This window comes from Moschus berezovskii, chromosome 18 (genome assembly GCF_049115385.1).
Source record: "Moschus berezovskii isolate FMDL1 chromosome 18, NW_MosBer_1.0, whole genome shotgun sequence".
NCBI classification, from domain to species: domain Eukaryota; kingdom Metazoa; phylum Chordata; class Mammalia; order Artiodactyla; family Moschidae; genus Moschus; species Moschus berezovskii.
The window spans coordinates 25,171,173-25,198,377 of NC_142477.1; positions in this window are offsets into that span (position 1 = coordinate 25,171,173).

The window sequence follows — 27,205 nt, forward strand, 5'->3', positions numbered from 1 at the left end:
TATGAGTAGACTTAATGGAGGCCTATGTGTAATTTCTAATTACTGTACTATCTTCACCAAGTTCATTTTGATTTCATTCAAAAATTATATAAAGTCCAATTATGTATAATATCATTCAGTTATTAAAATTCCACAGAAATTGTTTTCTTAACTCGTTGTTTTGGTCACAATTTTACCGTAAAATCTACATACAATCAGTTATCCTCCAATGCAAATTTTGTTTGTTTATTTTTAGCTAGTAAGTTGTGTCTGGCACTTTTGTGACCCCACAGACTGCAGCCCACACAGCTCCTTTGGCCATGGGATTTCCCAGACAAGAACACTGGAAAGGGTTGCCATTTCCTTCTCCAGGGGATGTTCCTAAGCCAGGGATTGAGCCATGTCCAGTGTACTGACAAGCGGATTCTTTACCACTGAACCACTTGGGAAGCTTCTGATGCAATATCTATGCTCCTAAAAATATTCTGCCATTCAAAATCATGCAAAAAATACCACAGAGCTCATGGAAAGAATGACACAACACACAGACTTGGTCAGTGACACTGAAAAAAGTCAATGAAAATAGTAACACAGTTTTACACATAGTGAAGGGTTCATGCATAAATATTACATTGAACATATCAATTAACTTTAAAAAATAGCTGAAATCTGCTTGCTGAAGTAGATATTAGAGCAGGTACAGCCTGTGAGCTATTATGAAGTAGTAAAAGGAGGGTTCTTTGTAACTGATGGGAAATTTTAACACTTGAGGTGAATGGCCATGGCTCATACAAGTAAATAGTTAACTGAAATAGCCACTAGATATTTGAGGTGTATCTATGTTTGCATTTTGTGTGCTTCTATGTGCTCAATTCATCTGGGTTCATTTTTCTACATTCATTGAGTATTTCTTGAGATCAAAATCTTACATTAGCAAAAATATTTCCACACTGCTTCCTAATTGTTCCCAAACATATCAATCTGTTGAAACAAATTCACATGATCAAAACAGGTACTGTGATAGGGCAAGTTTAGTTAACACTGTTTTCATTTTGCTTTGCCTATGAGCTTTTTAATTTCATATTATTTAACTGTTAAATATTTTTTACCTACCAATCATTTTTTAAGGGAACAAATATTTTCAAATTGATGTGTTGGTGCAAATATTCCACAGACTAAACTGATACATCTTATTTCAATAATTGATAATAGAAATGTTTTGCTGTTGTCATTGTTTTAGTCACTAAATCATGTCCAACTCTTTTGCAACCTTGTGTACGACAGACCACCAAGCCCCTCTTTTCCTGGTATTTCCCAGGCAAGAATTATGGAGTAGGTTGCCATTTCCTTCTAAGGGGATCTTCTCAACCCAGGAATTGAACCTGCGTTCTCCTGCACTGGACTTCCCTGTTGGCTCAGACGGTAAAGCGTCTGCCTACAATGCGAGAGACCCAGGTTTGATCCCTGGGTTGGGAAGATCCTCTGGTGAAGGAAATGGCAGCCCACTCCAGTATTCTTGCCTGGAAAATCCTATGGACAGAGGAACGTGGTAGGATACAGTCCATGGGGTCGCAAAGAGTCAGACACGACTGAGCGACTTCAGTTTCACTTTCTCCTGCATTGCAGGTTGATTCTTTACCACTGAGCCACCAGGGAACAGAAGTGCATCTTTCTTAAAAACACAGTTAAAAAATTCAAATACATTTACAATTGCTAATAATATAGAAATGAATATAAGGGCACTAAGAAATGCTTTGTGTTTCCCAATTTATAAAAAAAAATGGAGATATCTTTTACTTAATCACCACCCCATTTCCATATTTTTCAAGAGATAAATTATTTTGGTAAAAAACTTCAGAGACTATATGCAAGAAGTTTATTCTTTTTTTTGGTCAATGGACACTAACCAAATGTATTCCTGCTATGCTGCATATAACTAATTTAGTGGCTAAATGGATGGGCTATTTAATAAATTTAGTGAAATAGGGATACAAGTTATTATAGTGTATAAAATCATATTTAAAACTTTATTATGAAAGATGGATCATCCAAAAAGCTCTTTCTGATGATAGTTCCAAGAATTTAAAAAGTAACTTTTTCTTTTTCAGTTACTGAGTCCATATGGCCATTTTTAACATTGAACCAGTCAGTGAACTCTTTGCAGTAGTTAATGAACCTTTAGTCAGTTTTTACCTAAGGGAAAAGAATTTTCAGTATTGTAAGAGATATAAAAGGGATAATTGAACTCAAGCTCTGGTTAAATTATATGCTAAAGCTGAAACTCCAATACTTTGGCAACCTCATGCAAAGAGTTGACTCATTGGAAAAGACTCCGATGCTGGGAGGGATTGGGGGCAGGAGGAGAAGGGGACGACAGAGGATGAGATGGCTGGATGGCATCACCGACTCGATGGACGTGAGTTTGAGTGAACTCCGGGAGTTGGTGATGGACAGGGAGGCCTGGTGTGCTGCGATTCATGGGGTCGCAAAGAGTCGGACATGACTGAGTGACTGAACTGACCTTAACTAATTACATTTCCACTATCCACAGTGGCTGAAGATACATGATTCTCAACCTCCCCTGATGCCACTACCACCTGCTTCTACAGGACCAAGGCTGAGTGAATCTCTGTAGCCACCTGATACACAGGATAAAGTAATCTGATTCATTCTTTATAGTTTTAATAGTGAAGCTAAGGAATATAAGGAATCTCCCTGTCCCCTCCCATGCTTTGGTTACAGGTGAGTTTTCTTCCTCCTAATGGAGAAAAAATAAGCACATCTACAACAGGAGAGAATAGCATTAGACTCATATGGAAGCAGACACAAGAAGAACATTGATTATGGTAAAGCTCTAGCCTCAATTACATTGTCCAGGACTCTTGAGCTGCCTTCCTTCCCAGAGAGCCTCCTTTGAGTCCCTGAGCTCTCCAGTATCTCCCCAAAGACTCTTCTTTTAGCCTAAAGGTAGAGTTTAGTTAAAAGTATTGGCAAGTGAAAGAACCCTGACTATAAATGTTGTACTATCAAACCAGATGTTCACATTTAAATTTTAATACAGATGGCATAGTTACATAGTAGGTCTAATGGCTATGCATCAGATTATGACTTAAAGTAAAGCATCATCAAACATGTTACTTATAAACTGCAAAAGAAATGTGTAAGTTTATCATATTTTAACTGCAAATGTGGACTTCCCCAGTGGCTCAGTGATGAATAATCCACCTGCCAAAGAAGGAGACTCAAGAGACATGGGTTTGATCCCAGGGTCAGGAAGTTTGCCTGGAGGAGGAAATAGCAATCCACTCCAATATTCTTGCCTGGAAAATCCTATGCACAGAGTAGCCTGATGGACTGCAGTTCGTGGGGTCACAAAGAGTAGGACGTGGCTGAGTGACTTTGCATGCATGCACACAACCACAAATATAACCCAGCATCAGTAATGACACTTTATTTCCAATGAAGTTAGCATTTAGATATATCTAAATGGCCAAGTCCAGAGCACTTTTAACAAGACAAGGGAATTGGTGTTCACATTTTATGCGACATAAGAAGAAAAATCTAGTCAGATCAGCTGATGCTAAGGAAATGATTTATACTAGGAATCATCTTGATAGCTGATGTCTAAAGAAAAGAAAATCAGTATAATGATGTCCACAGAATGGCTTTGCCCTGAAACATGAGCAAAATATATGTTTGTGTATAGATGATTCTGAGCAAGACAATATAAAACTAAACCTTACAAAATGGCCTATAGACTGTACATCTGGAGAAAATATTATTGCAGAAGACATTAAAACTGAAAAAGGATAAAAATCTTTTTTCCCAAAGAGAGCAAGTTAACTATTCCTCCTTATATTGAAACTCATAAAAAATGTTGCTTGTATTGCTATAAAACTCACATTGTAAGTGAAAAATATTTCCTTTAATATACAAAGTAGCTTTTATGCATAATAGTCTAAGACAAAACTGGAAATCTCCATCTTCATGCCATGAGTCGGCACGACTGAGTGACGGAACGGAACGGAACGGAATTTATTAAAGCTCTCTCTTAGAAGACAATAATAATAAAAGTTGTAATTTAAAATGAAGTTTTTAGAGGAGTATGTATCAGGGGAAAGTTGTAATTCAATGCACACTCTATCAAATGCAAGCACTAATTCATTAAACATTTGTATTCATTCATTAGTAAATATTCAATGAATACCTCTCTCTTACCTGGCACTGTGCTGGCATCAGAAATACAATTGTGGAAAGAAATCACAACATCTTACTGAACTTAGAGGAAAAGAAACAAAAGACATAAATCAAAATATTTCTAGTTGTTAAAAAAAAATGGTTCACAGAAAAGAAAACCAAAAAACATGGTCACATAAAATAAATAGAGAAGACCCATTTAGAATAGAATAGAAAAGTCTTCACTGAGGTGTTGCCATTAAACAGAAGTCTGAATTATGAAAGTGAAAGTCACTCAGTCGTGTCCAACTCTTTGTGGCCCCGTGGACTATACAGTCCATGGAATTCTCCAGGCCAGAATACTGGAGTGGGTAGCCTTTCCCTTCTCCAGGGGATCGAACCCAGGTCTCCCGCATTGTGGGCAGATTCTTTGCCAGCTGAGTCACAAGGGAAACCCAATACTGAAGTGGGTAGCCTATCCCTTCTCTAGCAGATCTTCCCTACCCAGGAATCCAACCGGGATCTCCTGCATTGCAGGCAGATTCTTTACCAACTGAGCTATCAAGGAAGCCATTAATTATGAGGAGTTAGTAAACAGAAGTGGAGAAGGCAATGGCAAGCCACTCCAGTACTATCGCCTAGAAAATCCCATGGATGGAGGAGCCTGGTAGGCTGCAGTCCGTGGGGTCGCTAGGGGTTGGACACGACTGAGCAACTTCACTTTCACTTTTCACTTTCACACATTGGAGAAGGAAATGGCAACCCACTCCAGTGTTCTTGCCTGGAGAATCCCAGGGACGGGGGAGCCTGGTGGGCTTCCGTCTATGGGGTCACACAGAGTCGGACACGACTGAAGTGACTTAGCAGCAGCAGCAGTAAACAGAAGATGGATGAAGGACTTTGAGGAGCATGTGAAGGAAGAACACCTGCACAATTCTTGAAGCTGGATAACTTCTGGAATATTTGGAAAATAAAGAGTAGTTTTCCCTCACCATAATGAGCTAGTAATTCAAGAAAATTAAGACATACAAATAGAACAAAGCCTTACAGACTGAGATGGAGAGTTTGATTGTATTCTAAATGACACAGGGATCTATTGAATAACTGAAAAATAGAAATACCATGGCCAAATTTTCATTGCAATTGGACCTGCTGGGAGAAGAATGAAGAAGGATTGGGAAAAGTAGAAGGGAGACTATTTTTATTTTTATTTTTTTTTAAACTTTTGACATTTTTATTGGGATCATTTACATTCATCATGTAGAGGTGGTCGATCATAATAATTAAGAATACTAGCATTGAGGTTAGAACCAAATCATTTTAAGTCCCAGTCCATCATTTATTAGCTTTGAGCAAGTTATTTAACTTCTCTTGAGCTCAGTTTCCCCATTTGTTAAAAAAAAAAGATAATAATAATAATAATAAACATATACACAATGGAGTATTATTCAGCCATTAAAAAGAATACATTTGAATCAGTTCTAATGAGGTGGATGAAACTGGAGCCTATTATACAGAGTGAAGTAAGCCAGAAAGAAAAACACCAATACAGTATACTAACACATATATATGGAATTTAGAAAGATGCAAATGATAACCCTGTATACGAGACAGCAAAAGAGACACAGATGTATAGAACAGTCTTTGGGAGACTATTTTTAGAGTTGAATTTCCTGACAGAAGTTACTATCCCAAGTTTTCACATTTCAGTAGGGATAGCATCTTTCCCAATCACTAAAGTCAAGGATCTTAGACTTGGCATTTTCACTCTTTTGTGAATTGAGCTGGTGATAAAGAAGTAGAGAAATACAGGGATGCTGTATAGAACATAGGAGGTTAAATCAATGAATAAGACATTGGTCCAAAAGAGAGTGTAGAATCAAAAATGGGCTCCAATCTTTCATTTGAGTGAGCAAGTAATGACCTAATTCCCGCAACAGAGTAGATTATGACTAATGCATGTTTTAAAATAGAATAGCCACACAGAACTGATAATAACTAGAATATACATTTTTTAAAAAATAATAAAAACATTGGGGTAATAAGTAACTTGTTTTTTGAAATATTTATTAGTAAAGGTGATCTCTGGAAATTTAATAGGTGTTCTCTTCACCAGACCACATGGTATTCACCTCAAATACGTCCATTTAGATTCAGAATGTTACTGGAAAAAAAACAAAATGAAGAGAAATGATAGGCAAGGTAAGACAAATAAAACAAAATAAAAAAATTAAAAATGAAAAAGTGGAAAGACAAAATAAAACATGACAAGACAAAATTTAGAAACAAAGAGAAATAGAGACAGCAGTAACTGTATATGTAATCATTTTAAAGTATTTTTAAATCTCAAGCATTATTTATCCTTGACTTGATTCCTTTAATAAAAGAAACTCTGGCAATCTATTAGTGTAGAAGGGATTGATAAATTATAAAATAAATAAACTATGGGGCTATACTATATAGCATAGGGAATATAGTCAATAACATTGTAATAACTTTGTATGGTGACAGATGGTAACTAGACTTATCATGGTCATAATGTATAAAGATGCTGAATCATTATGTTATACTCCCAAAAATATAATATTTCCAATCAACAATAATTTGACCATAAAGAACATGTAATGGCTAAGATTTAAAACAAATTTAAAATATACTACAATTTTGAAAAGGCTGAACTTTACAAAGAGATAGTCAAACTTGGCCAATAGTTTTTCCATTTTTTTTTTAACCCTGACATCCTATGACTGTAGTATTTTTTTAAAAAGAACTAAGGGCTTTTTCTACCAATGGCATATCAAGAAGAGATGTGAAGTTCTGGGCACAATAACTATTATACCAATATTATATTATCTTAATTCATAATTTTTCCAACTACTCAGGGGTGTTCAAAACTTTTATATGTTGTACTATAGAGTCCCATTTGTCTTGTCTGGTATTATATATGTATTTATTTATGCATCAATGTAATTTCCAAATAGAATATATTTGTTCAGAGCTTTAGCCCTTTGATTTGCAAGATCTAAAAGTAATCAATGTATATTTGTTGGATGCATTTTATAATGCATAAATGTTATGATGAAATATTATAAAATAGCTTTAGCTTTTAAAAGTTAAAAAAAAAAAACAGTAGAGGTGTCACAATGGAAACACTACTCCACTTCTTTTTTATTCTTCTAACTTTAAGTGTGTCTCACAAGTCAAAGATGATAATGATGAACAAGTCTTTAAAGATATGCAATTCTCAATTATGCAGCTATGAGGGAAAATCATCTAAACTTATATGTTAGATACAATAGTTATTTTACTTAATTTTAGATATTTTCAAAAAGTGCCAATTCACTTCAGTCATGTCCAATTCTTTGCGACTCTATAGACTGTAGCCCGCTAAGCTCCTCTGTCCGTGGGATTCTCCAGGCAAAGATACTGGAGTCGGTTGCCATTTCCTCCTCCAAAGAATCTTCCATCTCAGGGATCAAACCCACATCACTTATATCTCCTGTATTGCCAGGAGAGTTATTCACCATAGTGCCACATGGGAAATGATATATCCAGTAGGGGAAACATTTTCATAGACTTAAATTTTGTAATGATTCAAATTTACATTTCACAAGATGAACGTTTCCATTAGAATTTGTTTGGAAAACATGAGTTCCACTTGTATTTTCTCCTATGGGTTTTCCAGCAAGTGTTTAAAATTATGTAGCTATGTTACAACCAGCATTGTAATAAATAATAAGTTCAACCCTTTAAGTTGATATAAAACAAAACTTACAATAATAAATTCAATCTATCATGTGCTGTGCTGTGCTTAGTCGCCCAGTCGTGTCTGACTCTTAACAACCCCACGGACTGTAGCCTGCCAGGTTCCTCTGTCCATGGGGATTCTCCAGGAAAGAATACTAGAATAGGTTGCCATGCTCTCCTCCAGGGGATCTTCCCAACCCACGGATGAAACCTGGGTCTCTTGCATTGCAGGCAGACTTTTTACTGTCTGAGCCATCAGGGAAGCCCATTGCAGGTGGACTCTTAACCATCTAAGCCAAGAATACTGGCGTGGGTAGCCTATCCCTTCTCTGGGGATCTTCCTGCTTGAGGAATCAAAACCTGGTCTCCTGCATTGCAGGCAAATTCTTTACCAGCTGAGCTACCAGGGAAGCCCCAATCTATCAAGAAGCACATATAAATATTATGTTTGCATTTATGCATTATCCCAAAGTTATATATGATGCTATTTACATTTTACAAATATTGATTGTAAAGATTTCCTGAATGTTCTAAAATTACAGAGAACAGCAACTTAAATATTCTAGTTGTTGAAGTTAACATTCTTTCTCGGAAGCCTTTTCTGTTTCCATCATGTTCTCTTGCTTTTACATTACTTCAGACTCTGAGCATGAGAGATACCAGTCAAGAGCTTTTATTAATATATGCGGTTGTCTATCATGAAATAATTGAATAATCTACTATTTTTTCATAAGAAACCAAGATGGAATGTTTATATGCCTGCCCATTGTTTTTATACATAATATAAATATGTCTGACACCATACCGGTGTTTTGTAAATTAAGTCCATAGATAGAAAATACCTGTGCAAATTTTAGTCAAGTTTTGTGAAATAAAAATACAGATATTTTGTACTGTATGACATATGCTAAAAATGTACTTCTCCACCATGTCAACTTTTGAGCAACTGAAACAAGGAAATATTCCAATATGGATAAGAAGCATTTAAGATAAAGATAGTAATAAAGCATATATCACAGTATTACAACCCAGAGAATTTATCTTTTCTATAACTTGTCAAAATCAGTGAATTTTGAAAAGTCTCAGGAAAGCAAGAAATTGATGCCTTTCTAGCCAATAAAATTTTAGGACTTCAAATTTAGAAATTTTAGTACTGAAATGTACCTTAGAGTTTCCCTTGTGGCTCAGCTGATAAAGAATCTGCCTGCAATGTGGGATACCTGGGTTTAATCCCTGGGTTGGCAAGATCCCCTGGAGAAGGGAAAGGCTACTCACTCCAGTATTCTGGCCTGGAGAATTCCATATACTGTATATTTCATGGGGTTGCAAAAAGTCAGACAGGACTGAGTGCCTTTCACTTTCACTTTCTTTCTTTCTTTTTTTAATTTTTTTATTGGAGGCTAATTACTTTACAATATTATGTTGGTTGGTTTTGCCATACATTGACATGAATCCGCCCCGGGTGTACATGTGTTCCCCTTCTTGAACACCCCTCCCACCTCCCTCCTCCCCATATCCTCCCTCTGGGTCATCCCCGTGCACCAGCCCCGAGCATCCTGTATCAATGTGTTGAACCTGTACCTTAAGCATAATCTCAGTTTTACAAAGCACACTATTTCTAGGAAACTTTGGTGACTTTTCAAATGGCAACTAGAATATTGTCATTAAAAATATTTCATGGATTCCTGAAAAGATGTTTGTATGCACATTGCTGAAACAGATTTAATAGTGAGTTTCAACATTTATTCATTTATACAGTTATTTATGAACATAGCTATTTTTATATGTCTCCTAATCTCTTAAAAGGGATTCCCTGGTGGCTCAGTTGGTAAAGAATCTGCCGCTAATGCAGGAGAATTGGGTTTGCTCCTGGGTTGGGAAGATTCCCTGGAGAAGGAAATGGCAACCCACTCCAGTATTCTTGCCTGGAAAATTCCATGGACAAAGGAGCCTGGCAGACTACAGTCAATGGAGTCACAAGATTTGGACATGATTTAGTGACTAAACCATCCCCAATCTCTTAAAAATTAAGACGTATGGCTTAAATTTCCACTCACACATTCTTTATATTTCCGTATTCTCTATATTCAGAGTTTTTGTTGATCAGTTTGGTCTACAATGCTAGACTTTATATAGCACATACTGTACTGCATTTATCTTGGCCAAGAACAAAAGTCAGACATTCAGGCATTCCCAAAGGTAAAGACAGAGCATCTTTGTTCCAGTTGTTTCTTTAACTCCTACACGATAAAAAAGTTTGATATAATGCATCACACAAAATGTACACTTATGTGGAACATATCAATGTGAAATCATATAACAAATGAAAACAATACAGACAGATTATACAGCAGTAGCTAAAAAAATTAAATAAGCAGAGAACAGATACAGAAAATAAATGTTCAAAAGGCAGTTAGATGAGATACAAAGTAGGAAGGAGATGCAAATAGTGAAAATATTAAGTAAGATGTTTTCACATATATTTAAACACCACTTGGAGATTAAAACAGAAAAAGGAAACGAGAAAAAAATAGTGGTTGAAAATTTTCCAGAAATAAAAAACAATGCATTATAATTAAGGGTGTTGATAAGCTTTATATTTCAAGTTAAACGCTTGTTAAACTATGAAGCTCCTAAAATGAAAATATATATATATATAAATTTTAATTGTTATTATATAAAATAAAATAAAATTTAAAAATTATTCAAGTGAAAAAAATGCAAATGCAGGCAGGGAAGAATAAAAGTTCAAAAAAATAACTGAAAAAACATAAATGAATGAAAAGAAGAAAATATGACTATGGAGAAAAAACAAGATAAATAAAAGCTTAAAATTTCTATGTTAGCTGTCAAAACAATGATTTTAATGACTGAATAATATTTGGTAAAGGCTTTATTCAGCTGGTGAGCATTGGAAGTGCCGGAGGACCAGATGATTCCCTCACTGAAACAGAATCAGGCTTCTCATAGAAGCGGAAGTAGAGTATGGCAGGTTTGGGCTTGACAGAAATTTTCAACTTTAACTGAAACTTAAGGTTGGCAACTTTTTGCTTGTTTGTTTGTTTTGTTTTATTCTTCTGTGGCACTTGCTCAGAGTTCCATTATCCATTAGAACTCTATCTTCCAAAATCTGTTTTTGGAAACTTTGAAAATGATGGAATAGCTAAAGTTCATGAGATGTGGCAAGTAGGTAGCAAAAAGAAAAAAAAAAAAGATGCAAAAGTAGAAGAAAAAGGGGAATGGCCCTCTATTATGTTCATTTTCATCAGTTTACACAGTAACCATTGACTTTTCAAGTGTACTAAACAATTTAATGTGATTCAGATCATGAAATGAGGAGCTCATTCATTTTATAATTCAATGATATAATTTTTGAGTGTTGACTCTTTACAAGATGCTGATTGGACATTGGAAGCCAAAAATGAACTGCAAATGAGATCCCTGTTCCCTGAATTCACATACAGAAAGTATAGAAAACTTTCTAGGTTAGGTTCAGCAAGAATTTATTTACATATAATTTTGTTAATCCTATAATGTTAAACATATATATATATATGGGTTTCAAGAGTCAAAAAGTTAATGTGTTTTCCTAAGTGAACTTAATAAGTCACTTGACCAAAATGCACTAACTTTTAAATACAAACCATTATTCAAATAAGATGTTTATCTATTTCATATGTTAGAAAGACATACTGGTTGATAATTTTATTATTCTATCCATTCAATAAATTAATAAATTAATAATTTCATCAAAAATGTTTCTGAGAGGCTATCCTTAAGCAAGCAGATCATGACTAGCACTGGACATTAACATCATGTAACTTTAATGTAAGTCTATATATAACACATTCTGTAAAATTTACATCTGTTGTTCAGTTGCTCAGTCATGTCCAAATCTTTGCAACCCCATGAACTGTAGTACTCCAGGCTTCCCTGTCCTTCATTCTTGCCCAGAGTTTGCTCAGATTCATGTCCATTGAGTTGGTGATGATATCTAATCATCTCATCCTTTGCCACCCCCTTCTCCTTCTGGCCTAAGTCTTTCCTAGCATCAAGCTCTTTTCCAGTTAGATGGCTCTTTGCATCAGGTGGTCAAAGTATTGGAGCTGCAGCTTCAGCATCAGTCCTTCCAGTGAATATTCAGGGTTGATTTTCTTGCAGGATTGACTGGTTTGATCTTTAGGATTGGTTGGATTGATCCAAGCGACTCTCAAAAGTCATAAGAGAGTTAAATCACTTGTACATCCCACTTAGAAGCAGGAAATAGAGTCAAATCTTCAGCTGACAACATTTGGAGGCAACATGGAGTCTACCAGATTCTTCCTTGTGGTGGCTGATGCTCTGTGAGCAACATATCTATTTCATAATTCCTCTGCTTTAAGTAGATTTTGGAACTGTTTAGGATTTTGTATTAGCTAAACCAATTGCTGGACAGCTCCCCTCTTAAGTAAACTCTTGTTTGTATATCGTATTCAACCTTATATTTTGATATTTTAAGGAGACCACTGGATTTTTATATTTCAGAAATATGTCATAACCATTTGCCAAATAGACATGAAAGTTCTGTGCCCTCAACTTCTCTGAAACTCTGAACTAAATGATGAGATCTTCACCAATGTTTTTGATCAGACTGCAAGATATAGGGAACAATGGAACTTGCCCTTATATAAAGAAAAATATCACAATTTCTCCTTGATACATTGGATCACGCGAGAGGTGTATAACCATTTAACTAAAGAGAAATCCCTTCAAAAACCACTCTAAAGTGCTTTAAGAGATAGCGTTGCTGGAGGAAAAAGATTGAAAACAATTGGCTTAGCTGTTCAGAAAGGGGAAAGACTGAAAGAGTAATCTGTCATTCTGTGGGCAGACAAGTTGCCAGAAAATTGGGTAAATTGGAAATCACTGGAAGGAAGCTCTTTTGTCCTTAGGTGCATTAGATACCTTGGGAAATGTTGTTAAATGGTGAACAATCGCTACTGTAAAGTTTCTAGCCATTAGGAATACAGAGAGAAAATATGTTTATTCTAATAATCGATCAATCTAAACCTAATTAATTTTATTTTTACTATACTAATATTAAAAAAATATGACATTTACCTGGACTTGTGACTATACAACTGCTAAAGTAATCAAAAACTTATTTTCTCCACTTCATTGTTACTTTAATCGTGTAGAAATTAAGAATATTGGGCCTGGTGACTCAGATGGTAAAGGATCTGCCTGGAGTGCGGCAGACCCAGTTTTGATCCCAGGGTTGGGAAGATGTCCTGGAAAAGAAAATGGCAATTCACTCCAGTATTCTGGAGAATTCCCATGGACAGAGGAGCCTGGCAGGCTACAGTCCATGTGGTGGCAAAACTCGGTGACTACATACAGCACAATACAGCATGAATACTCTTTACTTAAGATCAAGAATTAGGCAAAAATTATTTCTCATTGCTCTACTTCTCATAATTTTTATTCAGCATTGTACTGTAGTCACTAACCAGTGATAGATGAGTGGGAAATGAATGATTTGCCATGCACAATCAGAAGTGGGACATGACCGGTTTTGGCCAATAACCTGAAGTAACAGGAAAAATAACACATGAAATCAAGGAGAAAAAGAGAAATAAGAAAGGAGTAAGGTAGATTCTATTTCTCTTTTCTAGGAACAAAATTAATCTTGGCAACCTAGATGTGGCCAATAACCCAAAGTAACAGGAACAATAACACATGAAATCAAGGAAAAAAGAGAAATAAGAAAGGAGTAAGGTAGATTCTATTTGTCTTTTCTAGGAACAAAATTAAAGTTAATCTTGGCAACCTAGATGTCCATCTGCAGATGAATGGATAAGAAAGCTGTGGTACATTTACACAATGGAGTATTACTCAGCATTTAAAAAGAATACATTTGAATCAGTTCTAATGAGGTGGATGAAACTGGAGCCTATTATACAGAGTGAAGTAAGCCAGAAAGAAATACACCAATACAGTATACTAACTAAAGCTGAAACTGCAATACTTTGGACACCTCATGCGACGAGTTGACTCACTGGAAAAGACTCTGATGCTGGGAAAGGTTGGGGGCGGGAGGAGAAGGGGACGACGGAGAATGAGATGGCTGGATGGCATCACCGACTCGATGGACATGAGTTTGAGTGAACTCCGGGAGTTGGTGATGGACAGGGAGGCCTGGCGTGCTGTGATTCATGGGGTCGCGGAGAGTCGGACACGACTGAGCGACTGAACTGAACTGAACTGAACTGAACACATATATATGGAATTTAGAAAAATGGTAATGATAACATTGTATACGAGACAGTAAAAGAGACACAGATGTATCGAACAGTCTTTTGGACTCTGTGGGAGAGGGGGAGGGTCGGATGATTTGGGAGAAAGACATTGAAACATGTATACTACCATATGTGAAATGAGTTGCCAGTCCAGGTTCAATGCATGATACAGGGTGCTCGGGGCTGGTGTACTGGGATGAACCAGAGGGATGGGATGGGGAGGGAGGTGGGAGGGGGGTTCAAGATGAGGAACACATGTACACCCAGGGCAGATTCATGTCAATGTATGGCAAAACCAATACAATAATGTAAAGTAATTAGCCTCCAATTAAAATAAACAAATTATATATAAAAAAGTTATTCTTGAGTTTAAATGTCAGTGCTCAATGAAATTCCAAGAGAGCAACATACCTTAGTTGGTTCAGGCAGGTGATTCCATTTGGTTATCTGGCTGGAATAAACTACACAGTGAAGTATAATTTCAAGATGTGTGTGCGTGCACTCAGTTGTTCAATCATGTCTGACTCTTTGAGACCTCATGGACTGTGGCCTACCAGACTCCTCTCTCCATGGGGATTCTCCAGCCAAGAATACTGGAGTGGGTTGCCATGCCCTTCTTCAGGGGGTCTTCCCAACAGAGGGATCAATCCCGGGCCTCCTGCATCTCCTGAATTGCAGGCAGATTCTTTACTGCTGAACTGCTGAGTCACTGGGGAAACCTGTGTTATATTATATTATATCATCATATTATATTATATCATCATATTATATTATATCATCATATCATATTATATAAAATGCCAGATATGAGTGTATATACACCATTGCTACTTAATTTTCCTTGGATATGAAACATTGTTCCTTAGATTCAGTCAAATATGAGCTTATTCTGTCATATATTAGTCAAAAGCACAACATTTTTGTAATGCTGAGAAACATATTTATTTTAGAATGTATTATTAGTGCACTTTAAATGAAGAAATCAAAATTCCTGGCAGACAATTGCATTCCAATCCAAATTAGAAAAATGCAGTAGTGAGTTTAACATAAGGCAAATTGCTCACATATGGAATCAACATAGAACTATATCAATATTTGTAAAAAAATATTTATATAGCCATTTTAATTCCCTGGAGAGAAGTACAGAATTCAAGCAACAATTTCATTGTTTCCCTGATTTGTAAATAAGAAACTCTAGCAATTTATTTTTATTTTTCTCCATCTAAGCAGTTTTATCTGAAGCTTTAGAGAATCCTGTGAAGAATATATAATAATGGTCATTTTGCTTACTTCCACTCCAACAGAAGGAAATTTATACTTTTATGCCTTGAAGAATTGATTCTTTTCTGTAAATGACATCTGGTGGTGAATCCTTTTTGAAAATAAATACTTTTGCTTTCTTGCTGAATATGTTCTTCATTTAAATTCACAACAACGTATCAAAAACTTTGCCATAAAGTATAAAAAGATGAATTTAAGTAATATAGCATTTGAGTACGGAGAAGGCAATGGCAAGCCACTCCAGTACTATTGCCTAGAAAATCCCATGGATGGAGGAGCCTGGTAGGCTGTAGTCCATGGAGTCGCTAAGGGTCGGACACGACTGAGCGACTTCACTTTCACTTTCACACATTGGAGAAGGAAATGGCAACCCACTCCAGTGTTCTTGCCTGGAGAATCCCAGGGACGGGGGAGCCTGGTGGGCTTCTGTCTATGGGGTCACACAGAGTCGGGCACGACTGAAGTGACTTAGCAGCAGCAACAGCAGCAGCATTTGAGTAATAAAGGACTTAAACAATTTAATACTTTTTAAATTTGATTTAAATTGAAATTTTAGAGACAATATCTTGGAATATGCTGACAGAGTACACACACACACCCATCTTAAGAAAGTTGTGACAGCAATAAAAACAATTTCATTAAAGACCAGAAATTAAAGTTTCTTTTAGGCTTTCAGCTGAAGCTCATAGCAAATAATAGTAAGTGATCTTTGCCAGATATTATTAATTTACAGTACACAGAAACTTTAGACCATCTTTATTTGCATAGCTTAACTGTCAGAACTGAAATCTGAGGCTATCTGTGTCAATATGATTTAAAAATTTATTTCGGAAAATTATTTTCCAGGAAAGTAAGGCTGTAAACCAATAAATAACTTCATTGTTTGCCTCAGGAAATTCCTGCACACCAATTTGTGTGAGCAAACAACTCTTCTCTCAGACAACAGATTGCTCACCTGGGCAGAAAGCTGTTTATTAAATAGCAGTTTATTTATGAAGATTCACTCCAAGGCTCTCTACTCACTGCCTCTCAATCCTAAATGCTTCTGTCATGAACTCTACCTCTTCTAATCAGTTACTGGCCTTGAAAGGCCCATCTTAACCACTTGAGCCCAGACTTCAACAGCTATAAATATCACCACATTATTTACTCATCTAAAACACCCTGTCAAAACAGAGTTCTCCCTTACAGTCATATTGCTGTCTCATTACGCTTTGCTTAATCAACATGCTTTAGTGAGTCTGTTGGGGAGACAATAGTGTGGGAAACTCTAGTGGTTCCACACTAACCAGCCAAGATGCACTTCCCATTATGGTTCAAGATCTTGGTGCTTCTCTGAGGCTCCTTGAACCATCCACTTGGAAGCCTCCTTGGTCAGGTTGATGACCATTTTGTATTGGATCTGAAATCTAATTTCTTTTCATTGAATTCTCAAATTCTCTGTTTCCTTGGACACTTAGAAATAAGAAATTGATTTTAGGAATTCTTTGCTCATTTTATCATATTTTATCTATTATAAAAGCCTGCCTTAGTACTTGCGACTCTCTGTTATATTTTCTGAGCTTTTAAAATGAAATTCAGGGGGAAAAGAACAGGCTCAAGTCTAATAAGTTTGTCTTGATGTTTGACCCTAAGGCCTAATGAACTTTGAAGATCTCATGAGATCAGCATACTTACAGAATACATTTTGCTTTAGCTCACCTATCAGAATTTTATGAAAGTTTTCCTTAGTCTTGTTATATTTTACCTGTGAGAGTCTATTCCTAAAAAGAGATCTTTGATCTGTATATTCTGCCTGCTTGGGATTTCAGATTGATTGGCCCTCAATTAAAGAGATCCAAATACCAGGTTAGGTTTCTATGACAAATTTGAAAAGCAAACTCTTAACTTATTCATCACCAGAATCTTATGGCTTCAACTGAATTTGGATCCACAACTCCTATAGGCAAACCCCTGCTTCTTATATATGTTTACACAATAATTCTATTTTTGAGCTTATAATTTAAATAACAATTTTGTGAAGTATCATTTAAAGTTATGGTCATCTCTTTGGAGATTCTTTTGCAGGATAAAAATGTTTAATAAGTTACTTATTAACTTATTAACAGTGAAACAAAAAGGAACCAAATATCTAAAGTCCTGAAATGTTGTGTTGTCACCTGGAAACTTCTAAAAGAAATCCAGATTCCAAAATTGTTCTTTGGAAATAATTTTAAAAAGACATATATGGGCAAGGCAAAATAAAAATCTGAAACTAACTCATTTTTTTACCCCTTCTCTGCAAATCTTAACTCTAAATGACCAGTCTTCATCTTACAAATTTTTGTCTCCTGTTATATTCTTTGTTTATAACATTCTCTTTGGCATCTTTCTCACCCTAAATATCCAAATGCTTAGCTCTATTCTAAAATTAAGCTTTATATATTATAGAGAAAGCAGCTGTGGTTACATTTTATCCCAATGCTATGCTATGCCAAGTCGCTTCAGTTGTGTCTGAGTCTTTGCAACCCCATGGACTGCAGTCCACCAGGTCCCTCTGCCCATGGGATTCTCCAGGCAACAATATTGGAGTGGGTTGCCATGCCCTTCTCCAACATTTTATCACTAGTATTGATCGAAGATTCACTTTCAAATATTCTCCAAAGTCTAGACAAAATTCATATAGAAGGACAGAATAGTTATAATAACATATACTCCACAGTACCTAGATTTACATTAGTTGGTTTATATGATACAAGGAACTACAGCTGCTGTATATATGGAAAGGCAGAATTGGAAATTCTGAAGATGGCATGATACCTCAAACTGCATGAGAATTGAGAAAAATCTAGAAATCTGTAGACATTGTGTAAACCCTAAGCTTTTATCATTAAAAAAAAAAAAAGATTAGGCACACATAAACTCCTAAAAACATTGAAAGGGTGAATGCATTGAAAACATAGAATAAGATACAGAATACATCAAAGATATATTCTATAATACGTCTACACAACGTTCAGGAGTTGATCCTTACACAAATGTGATCCCAACCCTTTCTGCAGGTTTTGTGAATGAACTTAGTTCAGTTCAGTTCAGTCCCTCAGTCATGTCTGGCTCCTCGCCACCCAATGGACTGCAGCATGCCAGGCTTCCCTGTCCATCACCAACTTCTGGAGCTTACTCAAACTCACATCCATTGAGTCGCTGATGCCATCCAACCATCTCATCCTCTGTCATCCCCTTCTCCTCCTGATTTCAATCTTTCTGAGCATAAGGGTGTTTTCCAATGAGTCAGTTATTCGTATCAGGTGACCAAATTATTGAAGTTTCAGCTTCAGCATTAGTCCTTGCAATGAATATTCAGGACTGATTTACTTTAGAATTGATTGGTTTGATCTCCTTGCAGTCCAAGCGACTCTCAAGAGTTGTCTCCAACACCACAGTCCAAAAGCATAAATTCTTCGGCTCTCAGCTATCTTTATAGTCCAACTCTCACACCCATACATGACGACTAGAAAAACCATAGCTTTGACAAGATGGACCTTTGTTGGCAAAGTAAACTCTCTGCTTTTCTAATATGCTGTCTAGGTTGGTCATAGTTTCTCTTCCAAGGACCAAGCATCTTTTAATTTCATGGTCACCATCTGAAGTGATTTTGGAGCCCAAGATAAAACGTCTGTCACTGTTTCCATTGTTTCCTCATCTATTTGCCATGAAGTGATGGGACCAGATGCCATGATCTTTTGTTTTGTTTTTTTGAATTTTGAGCTTTAAGCCAACGTTTTTCACTCCCGGTTTTCACTTTAATCAAGAAGTTCTTTAGTTCTTCTCTTTCTGCCATAAGATGTAAAGCTCTGTGCTTTACAGCAAATTTCCACTAGCGATCTATTTCACACATGATATTGTATATATGTCAATCTTGATGTCCCAGTTTAGCTCATCCTCCCTTTCCCTTGTGTCCACATGACCTTTCTTTACATATGCGTATCTATTCCTGCCTTGGAAATAGGTTCATAACCTTAATACTAAGATGTTTTCTTTGCCACTTGAGAGTGCATATTTAAAAGTGTAGACACAGGTACTGCTTTCTTTAGTGTATCAATGGATAAAAACAACACAGCTCTAGCATAATAGTGGTTTATTTTTGAGAACTTTGTATTTAATGATGATTAAATAATTTTGCCATCACACTTGAATCAATTGAACGATATTGTCAATGAAAATAAAAATATTTTATAATACCTATTTACCAACATCTTATTAAAACATTATTTTGCAACAAGATTTCACACATTCATCAAATCAGTCCCTTAACATGACCGAGACAGATTCACAGACTCATATGCTCACAAACATTGGGTTTCTATTTTTTTGGCTAGACACATGGATGACAGTTCTCAGCTTTATTTGCATTCTATTAAGCCACATGATTAATTTAACACCTTATCTTTGACAAAGGAGGCAAGAATATTCAATGGAGAAAAGACAATCTCTTTAACAAGTGGTGCTGGGAAAACCGGTCAACCACTTGTAAAAGAATGAAACTAGAACACTCCCTAACACCATACACAAAAATAAACTCAAAATGGAATAAAGCTCTAAACGTAAAAACCAGAAACTATAAAACTCCTAGAGGAGAACATAGTCAAAACACTCTCTGACATAAATCAAAGCAGGATACTCCATGACCCCCCCTCCCAGAATATAGGAAATAAAAGCAAAAATAAACAAATGGGACCTAATTAAAATTAAAAGCTTCTGTACAACAAAGGAAACTATAAACAAGGTGAAAGAATAGCCTTCAGAATAGGAGAAAATAATAGCAAATGAAGTAACTGACAAAGGATTAACCTCAAAAATATACAAGCAACTCCTGCAGCTCCATTCCAGAAAAATAAACGACCTAATCAAAAAATGGCCCAAATATCTAAACAGACATTTCTCCAAAGAAGACATACAGATGGCTAACAAACACATGAAAAGATGCTGAACATCACTCATTATCAGAGAAATGCAAATCAAAACCACAGTGGGGTACCATTTCACGCTAGTCAGAATGGCTGCTATCCAAACATCTAAAAGCAATAAATGCTGGAGAGGGTGTGAGAAAAGGGAACCCTCTTACACTGTTGGTGGAAATGCAAACTAGTACAGAAACTATGGAGAACAGTGTGGAGATTACTTAAAAATCTGGAGATAGAACTGCCATACAACCCAGCAATCCCACTTCTGGGTATATACACCGAGGAAACCAGAATTGAAAGATACACATGTACTCCAATGTTCATTGCAGCACTGTTTATAATAGCCAGGACATGGAAGCAACCTAGATGTCCATCTGCAGACGAATGGATAAGAAAGCTGTGGTACATATACACAATGGAGTATTACTCAGCCATTGAAAAGAATACATTTGAATCAGTTCTAATGAGGTGGATGAAACTGGAGCCTATTATACAGCGTGAAGTAAGCCAGAAAGAAAAACACCAACACAATATACTTACGCATATATATGGAATTTAGAATGATGGTAACAATAACCCTGTATACGAGACAGCAAAAGAGACATAGATGTATAGAACAGTCTTTTGGACTCTGTGGGAGAGGGCGAGGGTGGGATGATTTGGAAGAATGGCATTGAAATATGTATATTATCATACGTGAAACGAATCGCCAGTCCAGTTTCGATGCATGATACAGGATGCTCGGGGCTAGTGCACTGGGATGACCCAGAGGGATGGGATGGGGAGAGAGGTGGGAGGGGGGTTCAAGATGGGGAACACATGTACACCCAGGGCAGATTCATGTCAATGCATGGCAAAACCAATAACATATTGTAAAGTAATTAGACTTCAATTAAAATTAAAATAAATAAATAAAATACTACTGCAAAAAAAGAAAATAATTGTAAAATATGAATATAATGTATTCTATACTCATAGTTACTGTGGTTCTGGAGAAGACTCTTGAGAGTCCCTTGGACTGCAAGGGGATCCAACCAGTCCATTCTAAAGGAGATCAATCCTGGGTGTTCATTGGAAGGACTTATGCTAAAGCTGAAACTCCAATACTTTGGCCACCTCATGTGACGAGTTGACTCACTGGAAAAGACTCTGATGCTGGGAGTGATTGGGGGTAGGAGGAGACGGGGACGACAGAGAATGAGGTGGCTGGATGGCATCACTGACTCGATGGACATGAGTTTGAGTGAACTCCGGGAGTTGGTGATGGACAGGGAGGCCTGGCGTGCTGTGGTTCATGGTGTCGCTAAGAGTCGGACACGACTGAGCGACTGAACTGAACTGAACTGATACTCATAGTTAATCTCAAGATCTTTCACATGCACTCTCCCATCTACTTTTTCCATTCTGGATAATGAGGATGGCCAATCTTAAAAGAGTTTTGGAAGCAACATGCTGCTGATTGAAAAGCCTTAATAACCTAGGTCTTTGGTTGAAGGCATGGAGAAAGATGACTTGCCTATTTGAAAAACATATCATGTGAGTGTGAAACAAATTTCTGTTTTGTTTAAGGTATTGTATGTTGTTGGATCTAGTTGACCAAGCAGCTAGTATTATTCCAAACAATAGCTATCAGTTGCTTGAACTGGGTCTGCCATAGCAAATCCTAAAGCATTTGCACTGAATTATCATGACACTGGCAAGTCAAGCAAACTCAGAAGATTGGAAGATGGAGACCTAGAGTATTCACTGAAAAAAATATCTTGAAGCTGTCATCTAAAATCAACTGGAGTTCAACTAAACGCCTTAGGCCACTACACTTGGGAAAAGCCAGAAAGCTAATGTGTGTTTCTTCACACTTCTTGTGTTCCACAGTGAATTTCAAGAAAGAGATGAACTCGAACAAGAAAGATCTGGTTATTAGAAAAGAAAGTAAAAGGAATAGAGCTGGATTTCTAAACCTTAGCACTACTGATATTTTATGCTAAACATATTGCTGTTGTTGTTGTGGGGAGCTATCTTTGGCACTGTAGGATGTTTACCATTATCTCTGCCCTCTCATATTATAAACATGGAGTGACCTTACCCAATTACCATAATAAAAAATGTCTCCAAACCTTGTGTCCTATGGGGAGGAAAATACCATCTGTGATTAGAAACTACTAATATCGAGAAAGTTTGTAAGTGCTGGGACCATAGATCAGAAAGCTGAATTTTTCCAGATTAGTTTTAAAAGAAAAAGACCTTTCAGAATTGAAAGCCTGCTGTATTCTTAGCTAAGTAGAGAAACTCAGCCCTGAAGCAAATAAATGATTAGGAATGTTACATTTCTTCTCAAGCCAATATTTTATAAATAGCCTGAATGTTTGTTACCTTTAAAATGAGGAAGCATATGTATACTGGGGAAAAGGGAAAAAAGGAAAATGATGTGCACTTTTTTCCTATCTCGAGTTTTGTAATGAATCTCTCATATTCAGTTAATAATATGTAAGATCCATTAACTGAAGACTGAGAAGCTCTACACAGTCAGCTAAAACAAGACTTGGAGGTGACTGTGGCTGAGACCATGACGTCTTTATTGGAGAATTCAGGCTTCATTTGAAGAAAGTAGGGAAAACCACTATCCATTCATGTAAGACTTAAATCAAAGCCCTCATGATTATACAGTGGAGGTGATGAATAGATTCAAGTGATTTGATCCGGTAGTCAGTGTGCCAGAAGAAACTGTGGATGGAAGTTCAAAACAGTATACCAGAGGCAGTGACCAAAACCATCCCAAAGAAACAGAAATACAAGAAGCATTTATTTCCAATATTCTGGGAGGTGGGTCTTGGAGGATCCTGCTGTGATTTATGTCGGAGAGTGTTTTGCCTACCTTCTCCTCTAGGAGTTTTATAGTTTCTGGTCTTACATTTAGATCTTTAATCCATTTTGAGTTTATTTTGGTGTATGGTGTTAGGAAGTGTTCTAGTTTCATTCTTTTACAAGTGGCTGACCAGTTTTCCCAGCACCACTTGTTAAAGAGACTGTCTTTTCTCCATTTTATATTCTTGCCTCCTTTGTCGAAGATAAGGTGTCCATAGGAGCGTGGGTTTATCTCTGGGCTTTCTATTTTGTTCCATTGATCTATATTTCTGTCTTTATGCCAGTACCATACTGTCTTGATGATTGTGGCTTTGTAATAGAGCCTGAAGTCCGGCAGGTTAATTCCCCCAGTTCCATTCTTCTTCCTCAAGATTGCTTTGGCTATTCGAGGTTTTTTGTATTTCCATACAAATTGTGAGATTATTTGTTCTAGTTCTGTGAAAAATATTGTTGATAGCTTGATAGGGATTGCATTGAATGTATGAATTACTTTGGGTAGTATACTCATTTTTACAATATTTATTCTTCCAATCCACGAACACGGTATATTTCTCCATCTATTCGTGTCCTCTTTGATTACTTTCACTAGTGTTTTATAGTTTTCTATGTACAAGTCTTTTGTTTCCTTAGGTAGATATATTCCTAAGTATTTAATTGTTTTCATTACAACAGTGAATGGAATAGTTTCCTTAATTTCTCTTTCTATTTTCTCATTATTAGTGTATAGGAATGCAAGGGATTTCTGTGTGTTGATTTTATATCCTGCAACTTTGCTGTAATCATTGATTAGCTCTAATAGTTTTCTGGTAGAGTCTTTAGGGTTTTCTGTGTAGAGGATCATGTCATCAGCGAACAGTGAAAGCTTTACTTCTTCTTTTCCAATTTGTATTCCTTTTATGTCTTTTTCTGCTCTGATTGCTGTGGCCAAAACTTCCAGAACTATGTTGAATAGTAGTGGTGAGAGTGGGCACCCTTGTCTTGTTCCTGACTTTAGGGGAAATGCTTTCAGTTTTTCACCATTGAGGATAATGTTTGCTGTGGGTTTGTCATATATAGCTTTTATTATGTTGAGGTATGTCCCTTCAATTCCCACTTTCTTGAGAGTTTTTATCAAAAATGGATGTTGAATTTTGTCGAAGGCTTTCTCTGCATCTATTGAGATAATCATATGATTTTTATTTTTCAGTTTGTTAATGTGGTGTATTACGTTGATTGATTTGCGTATATTGAAGAATCCTTGCATTCCTGGGATAAAGCCCACTTGGTCATGATGTATGATCTTCTTAATGTGTTGTTGGATTCTGATTGCTAGAATTTTGTTAAGGATTTTTGCATCTATGTTCATCAGTGATATTGGCCTGTAGTTTTCTTTTTTTGTGGGGTCTTTACCAGGTTTAGGGATTAGGGTGATGGTGGCCTCATAGAATGAGTTTGGAAGTTTCCCTTCCTCAGCTGTTTTCTGGAAGAGTTTGAGTAGAATAGGTGTTAGCTCTTCTCTAAATTTTTGGTAGAATTCAGCTGTGAAGCCGTCTGGACCTGGGCTTTTGTTTGCTGGGAGATTTTTGATTACAGTTTCAATTTCCGTGCTTGTGATGGGTTTGTTCAGATTTTCTATTTCTTCCTGGTTCAGTTTTGGAAAGTTGTACTTTTCTAGGAATTTGTCCATTTCTTCCAGGTTATTCATTTTATTGCCATATAATTGCTGATAGTATTCTCTAATAATCCTTTGTATTTCTGTGTTGTCAGTTGTGATCTCTCCATTTTCATTTCTAATTTTATTGATTTGGTTCTTCTCCCTTTGTTTCTTGATGAGTCTGGCTAGTGGTTTGTCAATTTTATTCACCTTCTCAAAGAACCAGCTTTTGGCTTTGTTGATTTTTGCTATGGTCTCTTTTGTTTCTTTTGCATTTATCTCTGCCCTAATTTTTATGATTTCTTTCCTTCTACTGACCCTGGGGTTCTTCATTTCTTCCTTTTCTAGTTGCTTTAGATGTAGAGTTAGGTTATTTAGTTGACTTTTTTCTTGTTTCTTGAGGTATGCCTGTATTGTTATGAACTTCCCCCTTAGCACTGCTTTTACAGTGTCCCAGAGGTTTTGGGTTGTTGTGTTTTCATTTTCATTCATTTCTATGCATATTTTGATGTCTCTTTTGATTTCTTCTATGATTAGTTCATTATTCAGCAGCGTGTTGTTCAGTCTCCATATGTTGGCACTTTTAACAGTTATTCTCCTGTAATTGAGATCTAATCTTACTGCATTGTGGTCAGAAAAGATGCTTGGAATGATTTCAATTTTTTTGAATTTACCAAGGCTAGATTTATGTCCCAGGATGTGATATATCCTGGAAAAGGTTCCGTGTGTGCTTGAGAAAAAGGTGAAATTCATTGTTTTGGGGTGAAATGTCCTATAGATATCTATTAGGTCTAACTCTTCTATTATATCATTTAAAGATTGTGTTTCCTTGTTAATTTTCTGTTTAGTTGATCTATCCATAGATGTAAGTGGGGTGTTAAAATCTCCCACTATTATTGTGTTATTGTTAATTTCCCCTTTCATACTTGTTAGTAATTGTCTTACATATTGCGGTGCTCCTATGTTAGGTGCATAAATATTTATAATTGTTATATCTTCTTCTTGGATTGATCCTTTGATCATTATGTAGTTTCCTTCTTTGTCTCGTTTCACAGCATTTGTTTTAAAGTCTATTTTATCTGATATGAGTATTGCTACTCCTGCTTTCTTTTGGTCTCTATTTGCATGGACTATCTTTTTCCAGCCCTTCACTTTCAGTCTGTATGCGTCCCTCGTTTTGAGGTGGGTCTCTTGTAGACAACATATATGGGGGTTTTGTTTTTGTATCCATTCAGCCAGCCTTTGTCTTTTGGTTGGGGCATTCAACCCATTTACATTTAAGGTAATTATTGAAAAGTAAACAAATGGGACCTAATTAAAATCAAAAGCTTCTGCACAGCAAAGGAAACTCTAAGCAAGGTGAGAAGACAGCCTTCAGAATGGGAGAAAATAATAGCAAATGAAGCAACTGATAAAGGATTAATCTCCAAATTATACAAGCAGCTCCTGCAGCTCAATTCCAGAAAACTAAGTGACCCAATCAAAAAATGGGCCAAAGAACTAAACAGACATTTCTCCAAAGAAGACATAAAGATGGCTAATAAACACATGAAAAAATGCTCAACATCCCTCATCATCAGAGAAATGCAAATCAAAACCACAATGAGATACCATTTCACACCAGTCAGAATGGCTGCTATCCAAAAGTCTACATGCAATAAGTGCTGGAGAGGGTGTGGAGAGAAGGGAACCCTCTTACACTGTTGGTGGGAATGCAAACTAGTACAGCCACTATGGAGAACAGTGTGGAGATTCCTCAGAAAACTGGAAATAGAACTGCCATATGATCCAGCGATCGCACTCCTGGGCATACACACCGAGGAAACCAGAATTGAAAGAGACACATGTACTCCAATGTTCATTGCAGCACTGTTTATAATAGCCAGGACATGGAAGCAACCTAGATGTCCATCTGCAGATGAATGGATAAGAAAGCTTTGGTACATATACACAATGGAGTATTTCTCAGCCATCAAAAAGAATGCATTTGAATCAGTTTTAATGAGGTGGATGAAATTGGAGCCAATTATACAGAGTGAAGTAAGCCAGAAAGAAGAACATCAATACCATATATTAACGCATATATTTGGAATTTAGAAAAATGGTAATCTGAACCCTGTATAAGAGACTGCAAAAGAGACATAGGCATTTAGAACAGTCTTTGGGACTCTGTGGGAGAGGGTGAAGGTGGAATGATTGGAGAGAATGGAATTGTAGCATGTATATTATCATAAGTGACCAGTCCAGGTTCGACGCATAAATTTTCCTCTGTTCATTTCTTTGCATTTGTGCTTTTTTAATAAAAT